This window comes from Anser anser (assembly GCF_964211835.1).
Source record: "Anser anser genome assembly, chromosome: 1".
Lineage (NCBI taxonomy): Eukaryota > Metazoa > Chordata > Aves > Anseriformes > Anatidae > Anser > Anser anser.
The window spans coordinates 9,706,372-9,729,531 of NC_139720.1; the positions used below are offsets into that span (position 1 = coordinate 9,706,372).

The window sequence follows — 23,160 nt, forward strand, 5'->3', positions numbered from 1 at the left end:
AGCACTTGTGAAATAAAGTTATAGCTGTTGCTTTTTTAAACACAGTATTTTTTCAGATTTATATTATCTGCAAAACTATTATAAAAAGACTTTGAATTGTGTATTTCATGTTATTTAAAAATATGAAAAAAAATATTCAAAAAGAAAAGTGTCATTGTCTGCATACTGAAGAAAATAATTTACCAGGTTAAAAAAAAAAAATTAATTATATTTAAAGATAATTTTAAGAATTTGCCAATAGTATAATAGGAAATAGGTTTGGAAAGTAAAGTGTGCCAAAAGCAATTATAAAATGCATGAAGAGAAAAAAAATACTTTAAACTATGATAAACTAAAGCTTGTAGTCATCACACCTATGTTTATTCACTTAGACTATAGTTAATCCAAATGTTCTCCACAGTATATGGAAAGAAAGAGACATGTTTCCAAGGGTGATTCCTGTGGGGTGAATTACCGTCTCCAAGGGGCTACATTCATGATTAAGTACATGGAGATACAGGATCCCTCTGTACCTGGTTTAGACTGGGCATCTAGATTTTAGACAGAAAACATATGGGACATGACCTTCCATTAAGCACCCATCTGATAATATTATCAAAGCATGAGTTTATAACAAAATAAGGTATATGAACAGGGAAGAACTTAAAAGGGTGAAAATGTCCATATGACAAATCAAGGATTTATTCCAGTATGAATATTGCAGACATGTGCATGAAACCTTAAAACTCAGAAGAATAGATAACAGCCACATACTGGAGATGTATCTATTTTTTTTTTTAAAGGCCATAAAAAGGAGGAAAAAAAAAAAAAAGAGAGGAGAAAAAATTGAAAATATTAAGTAGAGAGAAATCCTAAATGTGCAAAAGATGCACTTCTAGCTTGATGTGCAAGAATATTAAATTTTTCTTTATTTTATTTCAATTGGCATATCTAACCTGACAAGCTACAATAACAATGTTTAGTCTTCTGTATATCAGCATTATGAAGGCTTTCTTAATTAAAGATATGTCTGGGTCTGTTTGTGCAGACAGCTGCAAGAACAGAAGGTCTGACCAGGGCCATCTAGAACTCTCTTGAGCAAGAGTGTTTCATAGTTTACAGATGAAAATTTGTCTATTTGTAGTCTCTCTCTTGGGGGACAAATACTTTTTTCTCAAGGAAACTTATCTTCCTGTTAATTTGTTACCTCTCCTCAAAGAACAATGGGAGATTGATGCCTCTTCCAAAATTTGAAATCAGAGATAAGATTGCCATACCAAGTTGCCTAGATGCAGTAAGGAATATTGGTTGAAATGCCTTAGACATGCAGAAGATGGGTTTACGTTTTCAGCAGTGAATATCCAAGATATCATTACAGCTGATTTTGTACTGAAAGATAGTGCCCTAAGGATGTGAGAGGAATGATTAAATCACATTAAATCTATAAGCATTTTAACATAGTCAATGCATATACTGTTCTTTTTTTTTTTTTTTTTTTTTTGGAAAGAACTCAATTATCTTGAAAGACAAGCTAATATGAGATATGAAAATTAAGAGTTATTAGGGAAAATTAAGTAAAGAACTATGCTTATATGCAATTTAAACCTTCCTTGAGGAAGGTTTAAAACCATGACAAATGATATTTTTGTCCTCTTTTAATCAAATTTCCTTTTACACTCTGCTTCATTTTAATTATTAATTTCATTTTCTTTTTTTCTTTTTTTTTTTAGTTCCTTGGCTTCTGCAATGATAATTAAACATACACGGTGCTTCTTCACTTAAAAATGAGTCAAATTGTTCATTTTTTTATTTTTTTTTCAGAAAAATCTCAGTTATTAAGGAACCATTAGTAGTCCAATATGTAGCTTGTTCTTAAGACATAAAGTCTAACTTTTTTCACATATCTTACAGATTTTTCTTGCAATATTTATTTTTAACTAGGAAACAGTTACAAGTTATATAGTGTATTTCCTTTTGTCATTTAAGTGCATATAAGCAAAAAAAAGTAAATATTTTTATAAATGCCTCTTTGTTATGTCTCTATTTAATTACACTTACAGATATGATTTTCCCCTATCATCATGTGCTTTTGATTATGGTAATACCTGCATTTTGGAGGATTTAAGTGTTAAATATTCATCATCTGTCAATAAAAGAAATTGTCTCGCTGCATTTTAGAACAGGTATAGACTAATTAGAAGCTAGTGGCATTTTATTTATTTATTTATATAAAAGAATTCTTCAATTTAGGACTTACAAAGTCAGAAACATATCTTCTGCCTCAGTGCACTTTTATTGGATCATTACTTAATCCATCAAAGATGTTGATTACATCTTTTAATAACTGGAATAGTTAAGACAAAAGAAAAAATAAGATTAATTTAATGATAAGCAGTTTTAGCACAAAGCAAGCATTTTAAATCCAAGATGTTGCCTGAAACAGGAGAAATTGCCTGAAGGCTATGGAGAAAGCTTTATATGGTATTTATGTGACATATTTCCTTACTGCTACTTCAGCACAGTTTACAGCTTGTTACTTCTGTTCATGCTTGCAGAGTCTTCTAAGGATTATGAGATTATTCATGTTGACTAAAATAAAATGAAATGAAGCTTGAGATTTCTGTACAAACTTTGTATTGCTAAAATTATATAGCTATATTCCTATGAGTATTTCTATAGCAGTAATTAGTGAAAATCACTTTCTCAGTGATACCAGTTTTGAGAAGTATATAATGATATAAAAGACTAGGTGAAGCAGTACCAAAACAAACTTCCCCTTCAAAGTAAATACATGCAGGCAGGGAGAGCAATACTATATCAGTTTAAACAGTGATGACGAATTTATGGAGACAATTTGTAATTATTAATTTCCTTACCAGGCCTATAAAATTTACAAAGAGCAAAGTTCACTTGAAAAGTCCTTCTCAAATCTACATGGCCAGATATAATTTATTAATTTATCACAAGCATCTATTCAGTGACTTTAAATTAAGATGTGCTGAGGGCAAAATGGCCGATACATAGAAGTAAGCTCTTGTAGAATAAAAGAATATTGACCATAGACTCATCATGAATTTCCATGAACCCATAAATGAAGATTTGCTTTGCTTTAAAATGAAATAAAATCAATTAATTCCACGGGTAATCAGTTCAATGAAAGGAAGGGTTGTAACATTTGTTTTTTTCTGTTGCAATAATTATAAATACTCCACATTAACAGGCTATAATATTTTAGATGGTAATGAGTGTGTTGGGCTTTTTTTTTTTTTCTTTTTTTCTTAAGACTCCACGTATATTAATTTATTTTCTCCAAGTCAGTTTTTTTTTTTTTTTTAACATGCACAGGAATATAGGCTACATCAGTACAAAATAGATAATTTCATATATATCTTCCTCTTTCTTCATTTTAGACTAGGTCAAGGCAGACAGACTAGATGAAAGAAATGTCGTGAAATTCTGAGGTTGGTTCAAAAGGATCTCATTCTGAATTCTGTGGTAACATTTTTGTAGGTTGCCTAATCTCTGAAGCCTTCTAAATACATTGCCAAATTGTAATCCAAGATCTACATGAATCTGTACGATCTGATCCTCACAGATATTATTTTCCACAGGTGTTAAGAGAGGCTGAAATTTAGCCTGAATATTTCCCATGATCAGACAAACTTCTGACACTTTTAATAACAGCCCCTTTGCTGTCTGCAAATGATGGCAGTGCATGTGCAGGGTGGAGGGGTGAGGGTTAGTGGACAAGCTGTGTGCAAACCTCAAGACACTAACTGTGTTTTTTCAACAAGCACTGTGGTTATCAGTTACTATTTCATGTGAGAACCTTAGCTTTGGCCTCAGTGATTGCCTTTACCCCTAGTAAATGCTAAATCAAGAGAATGTTATTTTATTTAATATGATGAGATTTAAGATGCTGAAGGTGATCTGAAGACTCAGCAAACATTGAACTTTATAGAAAAACTTTTTCTCCTCGTGCTGTTTCTTTTGGCAGCACTTGAGTCTGCTTGTCTCTTATATCTTCTGATGGTGATGGAAATGTACCCAACTTCAGGCTAGAATTCTGTCAGTACTCTAACAAGTGTTAATTAAAAATATCTATCGAGGTTGCTTTCTGGATAACAAAAACCCTGAAAAATTGTTGCTTGCTGTTGAAATGGGGGCTAAAATATTGAAAATATTGAAGTACAAGACCATGAAATTGCTCTCTTAAAGGTGCTTGCCTGCATAAGGAAGAAAAGCAGTCAAATTTAATAAAATAAAATGTTAAATTATGCAGTGTCTGTAATTATTGAAAAGGTGGCATACTTTCACATTCTGTTTTGTAATGACATTTTCAAACAATTTCCTTTCGCTTGTTAATCTGCATCAGTGTTACTATATGGAGAACCCATGGTCAGTGAGTAACTGAAGATTCTTGAAAATCGCAGTAGTCAAAGTTCAGATGCAAGAATTTATTTCCAGATTATGAATTTAATTCTTATCATTGGTATATAATGTTAAAAAATGTGTAAGGGAGAAAAAAAAAAAGCATAGGAAAGAGTTACTGGAACGAAAGAGCTGTGTTTTCAGTCATTTTATAACCAAATGGCAGTCTTACATAGCTGACTCAGAAAGTAAGGTTAAAAAAAAAGACCTTTCATTCTATTCTGGGAGATTTATTTACATTTCAGAGCAGGTACAACTGGAGAAAAGGATGAAGCTTTCTGTATCTTGTCTTGCCCTCTGTAACCAAACTTTCTCCCAGGCAAGCAGAATGTGCATCCCTGCCCTCATACATCGTCAAAGTGTAGCCAGGGCAAAGACCTGAGACCAGGAGCTCCCAGAAAAAAGCACTCCCAATTCAGATTGCAGTCCTGCAATTCTGATACAGTGGTTATAATGAGCAATTGAGCAAGAGAGGAACATGAAACTGTGGAAAGTAAGAAGAATGTTTTGTTGATTGACTGATCTTTTGGTCATTTAATATAATAAACATAAGTTTGTTAAAGGAGATAGAAATTAATTTGCAGTTCTCTAAGGAGAAAAAGGAAAAGGAGGATGTAACATACTAATATTTCTTTTTCTTTCTGGAATTTGTCAGGGGAAAATGGTACACAGACTTTTTCATTATGTCGCAAAAAATGTTTGTGTAAATAGCAAGCTACATTTACTGGACGTGCTAATAATGTTCACTAATATATTCTTAATCCGAAGTATCGTGGGAATTTGGACCATCTGTAGTGGCCTTTCAGATAGTTCCTTGAAAAACTATCCTATAATCAGAGTAAGAGCTAGGAAGTGCTGAACATAAAAGCTTTCAGCCTAGTTTTAACCAGGAGGCTGTCCCTCTTCATATTGTTTTCTTGGATTAAAACAAGCAAACAAACAAAAACAAAACAAAACAAAAAATGAAGACCAAAAGTATGAATGTTAAATTTTGTCTCTTAAAGCTCTGGTTCTAGTTCCAAAACACTGATATTTATTATTTTACCTCAATTTCCAAGTTTTCACATCTTTTGACCCACTGATAACCTGTTAAACCTAAGCTAACTTCCAGAAAAACATGAAAGCAAAAACATTATTCTTAGACACAGAGATTGTGCTAAATACTTTAACAGAGGAACTAATGGGGATCCGGAAACTTTGCTTTCAGTAGTGCACAGGAGAGTACTACAGCTCAACTATGAATTAGTCATAATGGAGATTTAGGTAAAACGATTTAAAATCTATGTCTAGCAGTACAGCATAGTTTTGTTTGCTTATTGCAGAATCATGGGATCATACTTGAAGTGTTTCAGAGGCTATATAGGTTTTTTATATGTTGATGTATAATCTGAGGGGACTAGAGGAAAAAAACAAAAAAAAAAAACAAAAAAACTGCATTATGTTAACAGATATTTCCTGGGGAAAAAAAAAAAAAAAAAGAAAAAAAAAAAGAAATAGAAAGAAAAAAGAAAAAGAAATACAAGAACAACAACAAAACCCACATAGTTTGTGTACCAAGCTAACAATGATTCTATAAGCAAGTTTCAAGCAGATTCTGAAATCCAAAGATATTAAAGACATGTTGAACAACACTGTCAGAAAAAGAGACTTTAAAAGTCAGTTTTTAAGTTTGGAACTGCAAGTGAATCTGGTGGATAGGAGTAATGGAATCTATCATATCACTAATATGCTTCTAAATAGAACTACCAAATTCTTGCACCAATAATTACACTTGAGCTTCTCATAAGGGAATCCTTTATAACCGGGGGGGGGCGGGGGGGCAGGGGGGAACAACAAAAAAATTGAAATTTATCTCAGCAATGTTGGACGTATGTAAAAGGATGAGGTGAACAGCTTTGTCCCTGGAACTAGTCACTTCTTTGTTGCAGAGACTGGACAAAGTGATCACAGGTAGACATTGACATATCAGACTTCTGAAATTGGATGTCCTTCTTTTATTGTAAGGTTTTGTAAGATGATAGGCATATATTTGAATATTTAGGGATAAAAAAATGTTTATTATTTCTAAGTTTAATCTTTTTCCAGGCTGTGATACAAGGATGATGTCATTAGCCTGTCCTCTAAATGTGGTCCTGAAATTGAGAAATGTTATGAGTGAAGGTATTCTATAAATGCAGAAGTGAAAGCAGAACCTAGTCTTTTGACTTCTTTGGCGCTGCAAGTATTGCCAAATGTCTGCTGCCCAGGAAGTAATAACAGCAACCCTAGCAGTTTTTACAATACTTGACTGAAAACATTTGAAATTGCAAGTGAATTACAATTGCAACAAAAAATTGAGTTATGACATCAATTTCTGATGACAATTTCTTTGGCACTTACTGAGGTTTTGAAAAGTACTTTAGTTACAATTAAAAGAAATAATGGGGCATCTGTAATTTCCTTTAGCTTAGTCTTGAGTGATTTCCATATATTCTAATAACATTCTAATGAATGTTAAGTACTAAGGTTTTTTTGTTGGTGCTGTTTTCTGTTTGTTTAATGAAGTAAATAGGATTGAGTGTCCTTACTAGTACAAGACATGAAGCATGCAATTATTTGGCTTGCAAGTAGTAACTGGCAAACTGAGTAGAGAATCTGGAGCTTAGATTTGGACGTGGTGCTTTGGGGCATGGTTTAGTGGGTGATATTGGTGGTAGGGGGATGGTTGGACCAGATGATCTTGGAGGTCTTTTCCAACTTTTATGATTCTATGGTTCTATGACCTTCCTGGTCATCCCAGAGTCTGCAGTGAGGACTGAATGGCATAGGGACTAAACTATTCTTGCAGCAGAGTGGGTGGTTCTTTGCACTTCAGAGCTAAGACAAATAACTAGCAAAAGCAGGAAAATATTTACTGCCACTACCCACTACACATACTGCCACCATACATAATGTACTGACATTATGACTGAAAATAACTTTCCTGGCTCAAAGACTATCAAAGTAGCATATTTTCCATCAATAATACAAGATGTTTGTAAATCAAGGAACATGGAAACAACATCTCATATAATATCATAATCACATCTGTGTCTGCATCCATTGTAGGAGTCAGTGCACATTTTCATCTTGTATCAATTCAGTCACCTGTAATGCTTGAATTAATATCACCATCTTGCTGAACTGCTCATGCAGTCAGTAGACAAGGGTGAGCCATTGCAAAGGGCCAAGTAGGTCAAGTCTCTCTTTGGAGGGTCATAATTCTCTCCATTATCTGTTTATGTGATTCAGTTACTGGGTGTGCAGTTCAGTAGCTTGGGTGCCTCTGATACGTCCTCAGTAGAGCTGGAATGAATCTAAATCCACATGATTTAGAAAATTATTTAGGACAGAGCAAAGGAGATGATAGAAACCAACCAGTCAGTATCTGAAAGGTTACACTGGTCTTCTATACTCAGACTACTAAAGAAAAGAGGTCAGAAAACATTGCTTTTCTTTCTTTTCCTCCCTGAGCTTCCTCAGATATTCAGTCCAATATTAGCATTGAGCATGATCTTCAGCCAGTTAAACATGCCATGTTTAAACTAAAGGACTTGTTTTGTCCTAATAACTGAGATCTTGAGTTTTATCACTAAACAAAGGTCTTCTGTTCTAGGTCATGTGTGAAATAATGAATACTTTCTAATCTTTAACCTAATTGTATCAAAATCTCAGTGTGTCTTTTCTTCTGAAGAAAAAGAACTCACAACTGAAATAGCAAGCAAACAGTAATGTTTAACCATTCCTGTTGTTTCTTCTCACCTTTTAGGATGAGATCCAGTCTGTTTAAATCATACCTAAGTTTAGGAGCCTGTAATTCTTAACAATTCCATATAATAAAGCAGTGATTTGTGTACTCAATTCATTAAGAAATGTCTCTGCACTTCAGACATCTTACCTTGAAAGGTACATGAAATCTTTGGACTTAAAAAAATAAAACTTGTCTTGGGAAGCAGGAACCAGAGCATTAGAGACTCTTCCAAACCAGTGAACTAACTGTTAGGCTAGGTCCAAATGTGTGTTTGCTGTAATGGTTGCACAAGCCCTTGTCCTCTTCAATGACATACCTTTCTAAGTCACTTGAATTGTACTTTGCCTCATAAAAGAAACTCACACTTATTCTACTGAAGTCACCTAATCAAAGCTTAACGGTAGAAAAGGATGTCTTAATCAATAAAAAATTGGGAGTTGAATTTTAGATGTGTCCTCATTTTATATACACATAAATATATATTTTTTAAAATTATCAAACATTTTTGATAAAAAATTGAAACTTACACATCTTATGTGCTAAAACATCTGACTGGTTGTTACTGTTATTAACATATAAATATTTCAAGACCTTCATTTTAAAGAACAAGTATATATTTATCTATTTACACCCTTGAGCTACACTATCAAAGACATCTTTGTAAGCTACATTTTTTAGTAAAAATAAATTAAAATTGTTCTGAATCCTACTGAAATAACAAACTGTGGTAATCCATCTGGAATTCATTTTACTTCATATTATGGGGTTTATGTCACTGCTGTCCAATTTGACATCGAAAAGCACAAAAAATAACATTGACATAAGGATATAGTTATGTTTATACTTACAGAAGCGGATTTTTTTCTGTTATTTTCAAAGTAATATCCTTAGAATTGGCACTCTCAACCAGCTTTCAGGAAAAAAATGTCGGTAGCAGGCATGTTAAAATGCAGCAACCTATGAAATGAAAAAGCTGTCAGTTCAGCTACTGTTCTTAGTCAAGTACTTCCATTGTACCAATCAGGGGTTGGGAGACTGGAACTGGGAGATTAAGGCTTTACTTTATTTGTCTAGATATGCTTTTAGGTAAAAGGTAGAATATGTGTCTGCTGGCTGCATCAATGCTTTTTCTTTTAGGGTCCATTAAGTCATCCCCATTAAAGTCAATAGACATATTTTTTTAATATGCCTAGTGTTTCTCTCTCAAAGCAAAATGAATTCTGTTTTTTCTTTCTTTCTTTTTTTCTAATATATTTCCTGAAATCACATTTTATACACTTATATAATACACTTTTTTTTCTTTTAACATCTACAAAGCTTAGTCTCCCCAATGGCTGCAGTAGTAAGATCTTTAGGTGCCTGAAAGAAATAACAGAAAGGGGAAGGCAATAAATAATTGTTCAGTGAAGACTGAGCAGAACTTAGAAATTATCTAAGTACAACCAAAGCTAAATGAAAATTTGTTTTTAATAAGGGTAGGGATACAGAATGCGTAAATAAAAAATCATTAGTAACAATTAATATATACAAGGGAAAATCTCCATCTGAGTTAGAAAAACAAGTATGAGGAGTTTAGTATCTTCAAATCAGGATATATTTTTTTCAACCCAAATGCTGAGAGAGTTAGAATCTTAATTTTTAAGTTCAATGGCAAGATTTTTTTTTTTTAATTAATTGTCAAAGTGGAGAGAAAAATGTGTGGATGGAACTTAACAACAACGACAGCAGCAACAACAACAACAAAACCACAATATTTTATCATGATTTTGTTCTCCTCAGAAACGTAGTGAGATTCCTACCACCTAACTTTAGGCTTATCCAGCTAATCTAAAAGCATATCTCCCAGTTCACTCAAAAAAGAAAAATAGACATATTCTTTAATTCTAAATGTCTCTGTTTATATATACAGATATGCATTCACACGTATGCAGTACTTTCCTCTACATATATGCTTATGCCTTCCCACTGATTTGATGAACCTAAAATATTACCTTTCATTACAGGCCTAGATTCTGTTTTGCTAAATTTAGGTGGAGTATCTTCAACTTAAAAGTTCTTATAACTTGGCACTAAGCTGACAATGAGATGACACTGAAGATAGCTTCATCAAAGATAAATGCACTTACTTGTACTAACATATTGTTATTTGATATATGATGCATTTCTTCAAACAGATGAAATGTAGTAGAGCAAATGTGTCTAGACTTCAGTAAAAATTTAATGTGGTGCTATGAGCTGATATTACTCAGCTGAGGGTTAAGGTTAGACAGGTGTTAGTAAGGACCTTATGAAATAAATAAAGAAAGGAGAGTTATTGAGTTTGAAGAAGGGCTGTTTTTGGAGTTCCAGAATATGGAATGCAACTATTTTAATAGATTCGTTTATGGGCTTGGCATAAAAACAAGCAGTGTGCTAATGAATTTTGCAGATAATGCAAAGAATAGATGACCTTCGGGGGGGGGGGGGGGCGGGAATATTAGATTCAAGTAAATTGAATGCAATTTTAATAGTAACAAAATCATGGTAATGAACATAACAGTCTTTAATGAATTACTCTTAAAACTGCAGCCAAGACTTTTGGGACCCACAGGGAAGGAGAAAACAAAAGTCTAAGGACTGATCCCAGAGTGATTAACTAGTGAGTGGGATTGTCCATGAAAAGAAAAACGGGGTTCCTAAAATCTATAAAGAAAAGCATTTCCAATGGAATTGAGAAAGACTATTATATGAGGCATGATGACACTGATGACATATGCCAGCCCAAGGCCACTAAGGAGGCTGAGGACTGCTTCCCATAACAAGCCTGAAGACAAGCTTGGGACTTCCATTGGGATTCCACGGCTTGGGACTTCAATTGAGAAGGAAGAAATATTATGCAATGCTGTAACACTTCTCCAGCTTCATTTTTTCTGATGCCAAAACCCATAACAAAGCTCTGTGACTACAGGATGTCCCTGCTACAGCTCAGGAGCTAGTGTTACTGAATTTGATCAGAAAGAAAAAGCTAATGCAGGAGGATCTGAAGAAAGGCTCAGGTTAGCCATGCAGGTGGCTCATGAAGTGGAGTGCATGGTTCAGAGTTTTCTGCTTTCCTTCCACACAGATGAAGTGTCACTCATCACAGTTCATGTTATAGAAAAATTCTGAGTTGTGTAGTAGAAAGCCAGTTGAGAAAAGGCAAATTTAGAAATATGACTTCAACTAAAATCATAAGCAGTAAAAGAAAATGATCTTCCGGGAACAAAAAAAGTTATTTTTGTAAAACTGTAACCAGAAATAAGTTATTAAATTACATTTAATATTTTAGTAAGGTTCTCATACAAGAACCTTGAACAATGCAAAGAAGCATGAATTTTTAATTCTGCATTTAAAAATAAAGTAAATGCTACATTAATAATTCTGATACATACAAATATTTATCTTTTACGGAGAAAAAAAATAAAGAGACAAAAACAAACAAACAAACAAAAACACAAACAAACAAACAAACAAGAACTGAGGTACCTGAAAATGGATCAAACTGAAAAAAGAACCAAAAGAACCTAGCCAGACTGGAAGTGGTGGGACTAATGTTTATGAGTATTTTTGAAACTTTAGTAAGCTTTCAATTTCTAAACAATTCTGAAAAGTCTTACCTTGATCTTTGTTTTCCAACCAAAACTGCTACCTAGTATATAATATAACTGCAGTGTTTTATTAATTTTAAGGATTTCATAAGCTCATTGTGTAAAGTTTTATATTGTTGGTGTTTGAATCATTTTATATTTTATGATTTGACACTGCTGATGAAAAATTTGTTGTAGTGGTACATTTTTCACAATACTAGTAAACAGAGAAAGGTAAATATTTTCTTCTTTGTGAGAAAGAGCATCCAAACTGTAACTTCTGGATGTTCAGTGGCAATTTTTGCACCTTGTCAATAGTGAAAATATTGAAGACAATAAAATCTTCGAGTTGATATCTAGCCCAGATTAAGAACATCATCTTTTTCTTAATTGAGATTAGTTATTGTGGCTTTTTATTTGTCTTAATCTCATCTGAATGTATTTAAATGTGATTTATTTATCAAAAAAACAATTAAATGTAACATTTAGCAGAGTTGGGAAAGATTTTATATTCTCAAATACTATGGGTAAGTGAATAAGACTTTTATACAATATAGTTTAAAATTATACATACATCATAAAGCAGAAGAATATTAAAAGGTTTATGTATTTTCTGCAACCTACAGGACCGAATGTTTTAGTTCAAATCGATGTACTAATAGAACTAGCTATGAGTTATTAATATTATTTACATTAGTTCTTATTCATGAATGATAATAACAATCCATTTTCTCAATGTGTATTAAACACCAGAAGACTATGGTTCAACACATATACTATGTCACTTAGTATTCAAATTATTCACATTTCCTGAAGCATCATATTTTTGTCAGGGTCAGAAGAAAAATATGTATAGATAAGCAAATGATTTAACTTAAAATTAATCTTACATTTTCTTTTTAGTATGAACAACGTATTTCAGAGCAATTAGCTAAATAGACTTGAGGTAGTGGAAAATATATCTGCAATCCTCTTGTGGAGCTAATTAAGTCCTTTGTGTTACTTTGATGTGGTTTTGTAGTATAGATTGTTTAATATTGGATTATGCAATTCAGCATGTCTACATTACAGAGTGGAAAATGTAACACTATGCCTACAGCAAAAAGTAAGTGAGGATACAGTGGCATGGCAAGGTTGATCCTGTAGCACACTTATTATTCATTTCTTAAATGAGGAAAGTTGGCTTTTGCAAACAAGATGGTGATTTATCATGTAGCTGAAGTGAGAAGGCAAAGGTTACCAGAGGTATATGAAAATGAAACTTTTTCATACTTTAGTTAAGAGGTTTATGTCTTCATTGAGCAGATATAGTATACAGTTCCCTTTCCCTCCCTAAAAAGAACCCTACATTCTTTCAATGTATTGATTAGTGTACTTGAAGATCTGCTCTAAGCAGGATTCTCCATATTCAGGTGTATACAACCTGCAGGGGGTATATAAGATGTGTTCAAGTATCAAGATGCATCAGGTATCAAGATGCAGGGGGGAACTGATAACAGAAAATATATATATATTTCAAAGCACAAAATTCTGACTATGATGTTTAGATTCTATTCTTGGCTCCAGAACAAGTCACAATTGCTATGTTGCTTATAAATTTAACATATTTCTCATGCAACTGCACTATTTTCCCTGGGAACCGTAGCTTGTGCATATGCAAAATATCAGCCTTTTTGGATACATACTGACTGCAGAACATGCGTTTGATGAAGAAGTCATGATGGGTAAAAGTGATGTATACTTCACTGTCTTCAAGGTAATTACAAATTACAGTTTCCATAATTTCAAGCAACTATTTCATCTTCCTTCAACAAAAGGAAGGGAAGTCATCCACTTGGGTCGGGGCAATCCCAGACATGAGTACAGACTGAGAGAAGAACTCACTGAGAGCAGCCCTGCAGAAAAAGACTTGGGAGTTCTAGTGTATGAAAAGCTCTACATGAGCCAGCAGCATGCACTTGCAGCCCAGAAGGCCAACTGCGTCCTGGGCTTCATCAACAGAGGAGTGGCCAGCAGGTGGAGGGAGATGATTGTCCCCCTTCTGCTCTGCCCTTGTGAGGTCCCACTTGGAGTGTTGCATCCAAGTTTGTGGCCCCCAGCACAAGAAAGATGTGGAACTATTAGAGTGAGTCCAGCGAAGAGCCACAAAGATGATCAGAGGGCTGGAGCATCTCTCCTATGAAGAAAGAATGAGAGAGCTAGGGAAGTTCAACCTGAAAAAGAGAAGTCTCTGGGGAGACCCCATTGCAGCCTTTCAGTACTTAAAGGGGGGCTTATAAAAAAGATGGAGAGTGACTTTTTACTTGGGCAACTAATGATAGGACAAGGGGGAATGGTTTTAAACTAAAAGAAGATAGATTTAGATTAGAGGTTAGGAGATAGTTCCTCATTCAGAGGGTGGTGCGGTACTGGAACAGGTTGCCCAGAGGAGCTGTGGATGCCCCATCCCTGGAGGTGTTCAAGACCAGGTTGGATGAGGCCCTGGGCAACCTGATCTAGTGGGTGGTATCCCTGCCCATTGTGGGGGGATTGGAATTAGATGATCTGCCAATCCAAGCCGTTCAATGATTATCTATCCATTGTGAACTAGGCTTTTTGGTTAAATATTAGAACCTTTTCTGTAGACAAGTTCTGTGACACAGATTCCCTGAGGACTGAACATGCCATTAGAATGTGATTTGGATTAGAATCATTTAGGTTGGAAAGAACCTTTAAAATCTTCTAATCTAATCTTTAACCTAGCACTGCCAAGTCCACCATTAAACCATATCACTAAGCACTACATCTACACATTTTTGAAGACCTCCATGGACTGTGAGTCAACAATTTCCTTGGGCAGCCTGTTCCAATACTTCACAACCCTTTCAGTGAAGAAATTTTTCCTAATATCCAAACTTAATCTCCCCTGGCACAACTTAAGAACATTTCCTTTTGTTTTATCACTTTGTGTTTGGAAGTAGAGACTGATCCCCACCTCACTACAGCCTCCTTTAAAGTAATTGTAGAGTGTAATAAGGTCTCCGCTGAGCCTCCTTTTCTCAGGGGTAAACAGCCCCAGCTCCCTCAGCCACTCCTCATAAGACTTGTTCTCTAGACACTTCACCAACTTTGTTGCCCTTCTTTGGACATGCTCCGGCACCCCAGTGTCCTTCTGGTAGTGAGGGGCCAAAAACTAATTCAAATAGAATGAATTTCTTAATTTTGCATCCCATACTCAAGTGCTTCCTTGATTAAACAAGATTATTATTGAATTATGTAGTCAGGCTAACTAGACTAGCAGCTTCCAACGAGATTTTAATTAACAGATTACAAATATGCTTTTCTTAAAGTTGTTGTTGATGGTTACAGAAGTTACCGCTGCTGGTTAACATTACTGTGGTAACATTATTTGTGCTCATTATTGCCCCTTGGTTATGATTCAGCAGTAGGAATGTTTTCCTGCTGCTTCTTGAAACCCAAAGACAAAGAACCAGGCCCTTCAAAAGCAGTCCCTTTACGGTAGATGTAAGAGATGCTTGGGACAACAAAAACTCTTCTTACTTAGCTCTGTCACTGATGCTGTAATATATCAGTTAAATAATAATTATTATTTTCTGGAATAGAATAAGCTTACAATAGAATAAATGATCCAAAGGAAAACAAAACTAGCAGGGACAGATTTAATAAAGAGGAAAGACTGCATTTAATTAAAAAAGAAAAAAAAAAAAAGTGGATCCAGAACACAAACACCACTGTAGCACTGACCTGCAATTATCCCTAACATTTAATTTTTTATATTCTTCTTGGCTACTGTGAAAACTAGTACACTTCCAAATAATATCTGGGCATGGTTCAAGGAACAATACAGCAAGGACCATTCTGAGTGGGGGGTTGGATGATTTAATGTTGTTTGGAGATGAAGATATTAGAACAGTTTAATTTTATGGGTATATGTTATGTGGCATATATCTGAGCCATAAAAATGGTTTTATTTAGCAGTTCTTATGTAGTCAAGGAGACCATACTCTTTCACAATAGTGGGGCCTATTACATCATTAACACCTCTCAGAAGAGGTAACAGCAGTTTCACTTCTGTAAATGTTGTTTTGTATATAAGCAATGGTTCTTTTTTATTGATGTGTGATCTTTTTTGAGAATATCAGTGGCTAAACACAGTTTAGATAATGTTGGCAAAATGTTTACCAAATCTAATTCATTCATTCTCTTCTATAATAAGATTGGTAACACAGAGATTCACCGTATATTAAATTTTTAGTACAAATAAATTTTAATTAGTTCCTTGAAAAATATCTCTTGGTTTGTTTATTTACATTTCAGGCTGAATATAGTGCAGAATAGAAGAAACATGATTCAGAGTGACTTTCCTCTTTTTTTTTTTTTTATTAATATTTTTTTTGCCATAATGATCAAAGTCATCCTTGATTCCAGACACTGCAATTTATTACACTCTAGCTTCCTGCATTCATCAGCATGTGACAGAAATAACACCATTTTAAGCATTTTGATCATGTGAAAACATTTATCAGGCTGACATTTTGGCTACTTTACAAAAATGTATGAACTTATGAAGTACATCGGTAGTGCATAAGAAAGGTATAAATTAAAGTTCTTTTATGACATTTTGAGATATATGATTAATGGGATATAGCCTAGTTTGATTAATCTATGCATTCTTAGTATCTCTTATTTGACATTTGTAGCTAGTTGCTTTTTTTCTGAGAATTCTTATTTTGTTTATATGCAAAAGGATATTAATCATTTAATCATCCTCCCAATTAGTCATCTTTTTTTTTTTTTTTTTTTTTTTCAGGCACCAAAAAGTCTTGTCTTTACAAAGAGTGTTTCCATTAAACACCTGCTGCTATACTATTTGGTAACTCCACCACACACTTACTGTTTTCTTCTCTCTTGTCAAAATTAGTTTTCATTCTACAGCTTCTATGCTGTGTAATGTTAACATAGTATTTGAACACAAAAAGCCATTGCTAGTTTATTTTCCATTTCACGTGTAATGAAAACAATTTGAATTGACATGCATGTACTAATAGTGTTCATGCAAGGGGAAAAACAAAATCAAACAGAAGTGAGAGTCATCAGTGCTGGAACCCTATATTTCCATTTGACAAACAATTTCAGTGTTCAGTGACAAATTATATGTCTTGAGTATATGCCTGGAAACAATAAAGAATGAAAAGAAGTAAGTTAAACTACAACGTGTGAGAGTATCCATTAATGCAGAAACCATAGTGATTACCTTTAAATCACTATTTTACTTCATTCCAATTGTGAAAAATCTTACAGGGAAAATAAATAAATAAGTAAAAGTGCTGAAGTGTTAAAAAAAAAAAAAAGATAAAATCCTGTGATGGCCTCTGAAGCTCTCACTGAGGTTTCTTCAACTTTCAACTTCCATTTGAGGTGAGGGCTTTTCATTACACAGCCAGTTGATATTCCAGGTATATCAATGCCAACAATGAAAGTCATGCTTTTTGCATGCTAATAACCAGCCCTGGTGTTAACACACGGAATGAAAAGAGATGGCTATGTGATTTGCAGGGAGCCACATAAGTATAAGAAATTCTTGAAAAAGGGCCAAGATTTTTTGTTATAATTTTTTTTTTGTTTTTGTTATAAAACTGACCTGAAAAAAAAATAGTATGTAGCCTACTAATGAATTCAGAGGTAAAGAAGATCTTTACAAAAATAATAAGGGAATTGTTAATTTAAGTTTCATGATGGAATATCTTAAATGCTTCTGTGTTGTGGGGGAGCAACAGAGTATTTGTAATTATGAAATGAGCTCATTAAAAATCTGTCACTGAATCTGGATCTTAAAACACATGCTATCATATATATGAGTGAGAATGCTTGTTAGTAGTAATAATTATTGCTTGCAGCACTAATAACTGATGCTTTTCCAGCAGCCAGCGCATGTTCTTTTCAAGACATAAAAGTTTTAGTAAAGGTCATCTCCTTTTTGCCTAATCTCCCCCTGCCCCCCCCACTTTAAAAAAATTTTTTTTTAAAGAAAACATCTCCCCCCTCCCTGACTTGTAAGGATGGCTTAGAAACCTTTTGAAACTGTAGGCAGACAAAATACCTGGCAAGCTATGGAACAACCATAGATCAGCTTCAGTTTTCAAGGTGGACTTTCAAATAAGCTGGAATGGTTTTCAGGCAGAGCTTATTAATTCAACAAGCCTAATGGCAGATTCTTATATAGAAATGTGAAATGCTGTATATTCCTGTGTATTTATCTAACATAACAACCCTGTGGTCATATAATTCATTGATTTTCTGTGTAGTGCTGCTGCTGCCTATTTAACGTATTTCTCCTACATAATCTGTTTTAGATAAACATTATAAAATATAATTTTTTTCATGCTCTCTCTACTCTCAGTAGCTTTGAAAGAAAAAACTACTAAAAAAAGAAAAAAAAAAGTGTGCACTGAAGTGCCAAAATGTGAATGCCATTTTTTTGAATTTTTTTTTCTTTTTTCTTAGACTGACTATGTTATTGACTATGACTATTGTTAACTGACTATGTTATCAGCAACTATGTTATTCCCTGTGCACACATAATTCAGCAATCCTTAATAAGCTTTTATTGAAAGCAACAGATAATAGCTTACTGAGGGTATGGCAGTGCATATTTTAATGCCGTTATTGCATTTTTAATTGAAATTGCTCTCCCCTTAACATGCCACACTTAACCTCTAGGTACAATAGAGCGTACAAGAGTTTTGAGGCTGTTGCACATTAAAGGTGTGTAGTTAGGCATAAAGCCAAACCTAAGTGCTCCTAGCTTCTGTAGAGAATAATATCTTCTCAGGAATGCAAATATTTATATTCAGACGGTTTCCTTAGAAGCAAGTGATTCAGCCTTCAAAAATCTACAGTTCTTCCGAAGAAGGAAGTAGATTATTTTACAGAGTTAATGAATGATTAGCATTCTGTTTCTATTGATTCATAAGCACAAGTAAATAAATAACTATTTAGTCTAGTACCACTGTCTTTCTGAGTGTTATACTGATACTTGCAAGTGCTTGAGTTGGACATTGTACTTCTATTAGCAATTTTATGTTAAAAAAATATGTGGTGCATATAGGTCTGTTGTCCACTATTCATCATTTTAAAAAGTGATAAAACAACAACAACAAAAACATTAAATCCCCATTCTGTTATCAATAGTGGAAAGAACAACCAAACAAACAAAAGCTTGCTTTGGACAGCTGAACAGCTTTTGAACAAGCTTCCAGATGTCTCTAGCCTTTTCTTCAACCTTCACCACTGTCGGGGGGGGGGGGGGGGGAACTTTATGTAAAATCAGTCATAATTTTACGTAGTTGCTTATGCCAAAATTAATTTCAGAGGAACAAATGCTGTGCTAAGAACTGCCCAACCTGAATAATCAAATGTCTATGTCAAATCATTGAATGAGCTTAGAAATCAGAAACATCGAAATAAAATTCATTTTGAAAATGAAAATTTCATTTTGAAAATGAAATGAAATGAAATGAAATGAAATGAAATGAAATGAAATGAAATTGTTTCTTTTTCAATTTCTTGTGGTTTCAGGTCTTCATGGTTTTGTCACATGTTCAGCATCTTCTCCACAATCACAAGTGAAAGTTGCAGTCTAAAAATATTAGCTTCTCCAATAGACTGAACACTTTCAGAAAATTCAGTGCAGCAACAGTCATGGTGGAAGCTGGCAATGTTGTAGAAGAGGTTAAAAATAGAGTGTGAGTGATGCATTGCACCTGTATTGACAATTTCAATCTGAATGAATGAAAAAACTTATAAGGCTCTCTCTTACATAAAACTCATAAAATTAGGAAGGTCTAGATTTATGGAAAAATTAAGACAATATTCAGGTCACTCGATAGATTGCCGTTAGTCTCTGGTTACAGAGAAATGAGATATGACTAGTTTAAACAAGTTAAATACTTTATTTATTTGTTTAATACATTTTCAATATTTTAAATATTTTTTTTTTCATTATAGGTATTCTATTAGCCCTTTATAAAAATGAAAATATAGATATCCTATATTTAATTAGTTGACAGAAGAGCAGCTGTAAAAGAACAGAAACATTTTGATTTGAAAAGAAACCTATGTATTGGCACTTCAAAATACATTATTTTTCTAATTTATACATGTATTGAACTAACATTGAGTAAGCCATTAAAATTCTATCACACCATGTTTTGTAATTTAGTGCTATGTTTTAATATAAACATTTAAGTTAACTCTCTGACTAGAAAGACATCAAAGTGAAAAACATTTTTGGATATTACTACACTCTTTTTGCATCTTTCTTGTACTGAATGCAAAGTGCCTAGTTCCTCAAGGAATTAAAAGTATTTAGTGGGAGTGAGGATAAAGCAATATTAAAAAACAAAACAAAACAACAAAAAAAAACTTATATTATTGCAGAATTTCACAGTACCTCCTACAGTGTTATTCAACTAGTGCTTCTATTTAACCATTACTTAAATTTGCAAGATATTCTTCATAGTTAACAACACAAAGAAAAATCCCATACATATCCAACTGAAAGCTTTCCAATTAATAAGGAAAGACATAAAGCCAACATTGGTTTTTCCTTAGTTCTATATGCCATTTCTAATAAGGACTGAATAATAGAAGTTCATGCTAAAACTAGTCTTCTTTACAATAAGAAAACTATAGTGCAGGAAAAATTATAAAAATTTTGGTCTGCAATTCCACAATCAAAGGACATATCAGTTACTGTATATTACTGTAACATTCCAAGCATTAAATTAAATTACAGACAGTAGAATCAAGTACAATTTACATCTGTGGGAGATTAAAAAATGAGGCTCATTAAGCAGTGTATTTTTTCCTAACAGAAATATACATGCTGAAATAATGTTCTTAAAACTTTCTTTTCAACTAGACTTTGTTGTTTCAAATGTGCTCCTAAGGCAATGTACATATTTGTTTTTTAAATGTGACATGCTGAAATCAACCTTAACTTTATTGGATGACTTGACTTTCTTGTGCTACGGTTTAGGTAACCTTACCACTCCTAAGTTCCAGCCCTGCTACTAGACCTATACAAACAGCCTGAAGCATACTTTATTCAACAGGGCTACAAATAAGCACCAAAGGTCCACCTGTGTTAATATGTTTTGTAGGCTTCTGCCACTTCTGTCACATGCAATTAATGTTATAACCAGAAGGAGAGATCAAATAATGTTGAAAAGGAACTTGCAATCTTTAGTCTAAACACATGAATCTGTACCATCTGAACTGAAAATTATAGTTAGTTTAATATCAGAGCTCACATAAGTCATAAAAGCAAGGGCTACAAACATTACTAGTAGGTTTGCCTACATATTTTTAAATTTATCTTGAAATTGTTTGGTAAATTGGAAGTATTTTGCATTTTAATTGTAGGCATCGGGTATTCTTGTTCCTAATACCAGCAATTTTTTTCTGTAATTTAAATAAGCAGACTATATAACTAAATTGGAAACGGAAATGTAGTGTATAAAGGGCTAGATTCTGCATAGGTGTGTTTTCTTTTATACCAGTGGAAATAGGCCAACTGAAATGAGTTTTGCCTCTATAGGACTGGTCTTCAGTTTCTGTTTAAACATACCAAAATGACTTGCAATTTATAATACTCTCTTTTGCACCATGATCTTGCCATCTTTTGCTGCTGTGGTCTTTCACTCAGTGACGAAGACTGAATGGAACATTTGAAGTTGAATCTATGTTACATCCATCCTTTTCTGGATTTGTTACATTACACTCTAATCACAAATATTTCTATAATTTCTTTTTTCAAAAGACTTATTAGTCTTCAAGAAGAAAAAGTCAGTACCTGCATAGAGTTTGTAGCCTGATGAGAAGCTTAGTGTTTATAACTGTGTGTTGAGTTCTGGGACCGAAAGCCCAAATTAGGTGGTAATGGAAGACATATGAAGGTGATTAAGCATAAATGAATCCAAATTTTGAGAACTCTTGTGTAATGAAACTTCTGAATGTTTACAGTAATATTCCGGAGACTCATTCCACTTGTTTTTTCATTTAAAACTCTCTGACATAAGAATGTAAAAAGGAGATAGAATAAATATTTAACACGAAGGGATTCCTTAGATGTCTGTAGTACAGCTTACTTGAAGCAAAGGATGGTATTTCAAGACACAAAATTTGTGTTAAAGAGCTGATGATTATATTGGTGGTACAAATGCAAGTAAAGGGGCACATAGACTTAGTGGAAGTCAGAGTTGCCTTGACAATGTCAAGGCACCTATGCTAACAACATGGCTTCTAGATTTCAGTAAAGACAGCTTCCATATTGCTGCCTTACTAAAACAACGTGTAAACCCTTATCATAGTAAACAACCAATGGATACACAGTGAAAATAAATCCTTCTAAAGGACTTGCTTACTGTTCTCTGATCTTTATAAACCTTCTAAATAAATAATAAATAAATCCAAATTCCAAAATATTAGGCTTTTTGACCTAATTTAATAATTGATATAAAGACACTAGCCAAGTGATCTATGAATTACCAAAATGCTTAAATCTATAGGGAAAGAAATGGTCATTGTTTTCAATAGATATTTAGCCTTTTTTTTTTTTTTTTTTTTTTTGCATTAATATAAGCACTAGGCAAGACTTGCATAGACAATGTGTAATTATAAATTAGTTGTGTGACAATTTTTAGAGTTTATCTTTATTTTCTGTAATGATATCATTGAAACTAGTTTCAGAGGAAAACTGCTGTCACAAGAAAAAAAAAAGAAACAAAGCAGACTGCTGCTTGCTTTTATCAAATTTACTTTTCTGCAATAATCTTTTGAAAATACAGATCCTCATTATAGCTATCATATTTGTATTTTTATTATGAAGTTATGAATACCACCTTTATTAGCACAGTCTGAGATGGGAAGCAGCTTTGTTGATAAAATGAGAACTTTGTGTGAAATAATGTATATAAATACAATGTATATATACATATAGAGATATATATATATACTCATGCACACAAGCACACATTCTGTGGGTCACAGAGTATTTTCCTTAGATGCCTGTACTCCCACAAAGATGGAATTTTTATCTTACCTTTTTATCTTACTTGAAAAAGTGACAAGTCCGACTAATGACTTGGTATCAATATATGCATATAGAAAATTCTGTTCTTTAGTGCAAATTGTATCACGGAACGTGAAAATGGGTGAATAACCTGGAAGATAGCTAATTCTTTTCCAACTAGTACATGGCTATTAACTAGAATAACTAGAGTAGATTGTGGAATGCTTCCTCCCATCCTTGCTTAATTGGCTCATCTAACAACAGTTCTGGTGCTTGCCTTTGCAGATTATTCTGAGGCTAAT

General features: G+C 33.6%; 1 protein-coding gene across 3 annotated transcripts in view; it reads left to right on the forward strand.

The window, feature by feature from the left end:
• The window catches only part of SEMA3E (semaphorin 3E), a 152,250-nt gene that overhangs the window by 43,219 nt on the left and 85,871 nt on the right, over positions 1-23,160 (forward strand). The window lies entirely within an intron of this gene.